Source organism: Aplysia californica, unplaced genomic scaffold (assembly GCF_000002075.1).
Source record: "Aplysia californica isolate F4 #8 unplaced genomic scaffold, AplCal3.0 scaffold00063, whole genome shotgun sequence".
In the NCBI taxonomy this organism is placed as follows: Eukaryota; Metazoa; Mollusca; class Gastropoda; order Aplysiida; family Aplysiidae; genus Aplysia; species Aplysia californica.
Genome location: NW_004797333.1, coordinates 130,184 through 131,588, shown reverse-complemented (window position 1 = coordinate 131,588; position 1,405 = coordinate 130,184). Strand labels below are relative to the sequence as shown.

Sequence of the window (1,405 nt, the reverse complement as noted above, 5' to 3'; positions counted from 1 at the left end):
CTCTCTCTCACACACACATACACACACATACACACACACACGCACACAACACTCACACACTCTCTCTTTCTCTCTCTCTCTCCCTCTCTCTTTCTCTCTCTCTCTATTCCTCCCCGCCTCCCCCGCTTCCACCAAGGACATGCATGATTGTAATGCAGAACCTAGTTTTGCGCCCAGCAAACCATGTTGCAGAATTGATGAGTAACAAGGATACCAGCACGTTAGTGTGATACGACCTCCTAGACGCTCTGGCCCGGACAGACTCCTGCCTCATAAAACATTCATCAGAAAACTTTACACACAAAGGTGTCATGTTTGCGTAAAAAGTCGATTTCCAAACATATTGGCCTCAACTTGGAGCACAAAATGTTTTAATATTTCGTGCCCAGGTAAGCAACTGACTGCTTTCGCCGTAACATAAATTCATGGCACGTTTTTTTCTGGAGTTAAACTTGTTTTTTGAGCATGTTCTCTTTTAGAATTATTCGGTTCCACATGTGGATGTTGGAAATTTTTAGAAAAAGTTTGTTTGATGTAGGAGTGTTACAGGCAGGATTTCTTGTTTAGTATCAGCGTTGATTTCCAAACATATTGGCCTCAACTCGGAGCATAAAATGTTTTAATATTTCTGCCCAGGTAAGCAACTAACTGTTTTCGCCGAAACATAAATTTGTACAGGGTTTTTTGTTTCAACTTTTTCAGCTTTCTGTATATTAGAGCTATACAGTTCTGCATCTGGAGGTAGAGTTTGGGAAGTATTTGAAGTACAGAGTTGTTAGTAGGATTTGCTTGTATAGGAACAACGTACACATTCATTGGTCTTAACTCGGAACACAAAATGCTATAAAATTTCTTGCGCAGGTAAGCAACTGACATAGAGTCGGAGAGTTTTTGTCTGTTTGTATGTTTATTTGTTTGTTTGTTTGTTTGTTTGCTTTACCTTTTCAGCATGTTCTATTTCAGAACTATACGGTTCCACATCTGGAAGTTGTTTGGAATGTTTTAGAAAGTGTTTGGCATAGAGTGTTATTGGCAGGACTTTTTGTTTATCAACATACAAAGATACATTGATGGAAATCCTATGAGGTCGTAACTGAAAGGTAATTATGTGTGTAGAAGGCTTACATTTGGGATAAGGGCATGAGATGGAACCCATCAACGCCGTGTAAATGAAGACTTCAGAGAACGGAGGGGAATTAAGGACAGGTGATTCTATCAGCATAAAATAGGAAAGTTATTTTAAAGTTGAAAAGAGCATGAGGTTGGGGAGACAGGAAAGAGGAATTATAGAGAGAAAATGGTAATTGATGTGTAAGTGGATGTTTAAGGGAGTAAGTGTTTGTGAGTGTGCGAGTGTTCATCTCTGTGTGTGAATGTGTGTGTACATATATTATATATATATATA

At 38.9% G+C, this 1,405-nt stretch overlaps 1 protein-coding gene and 1 long non-coding RNA gene across 2 annotated transcripts in view; one reads left to right on the top strand and one right to left on the bottom strand.

Moving 5' to 3' along the window:
* LOC101851793 overlaps positions 1-1,405 on the bottom strand; it is a gene marked incomplete at its 5' end in the record, with an annotated part of 227,333 nt that overhangs the window by 116,620 nt on the left and 109,308 nt on the right.
* LOC118477317 overlaps positions 138-1,405 on the top strand; it is an 8,768-nt gene continuing 7,500 nt past the window's right edge. The window contains exon 1 of the long non-coding RNA XR_004858283.1: positions 138-389. This is a non-coding gene — a long non-coding RNA (uncharacterized LOC118477317). The remainder of the gene's footprint in view (positions 390-1,405) is intronic.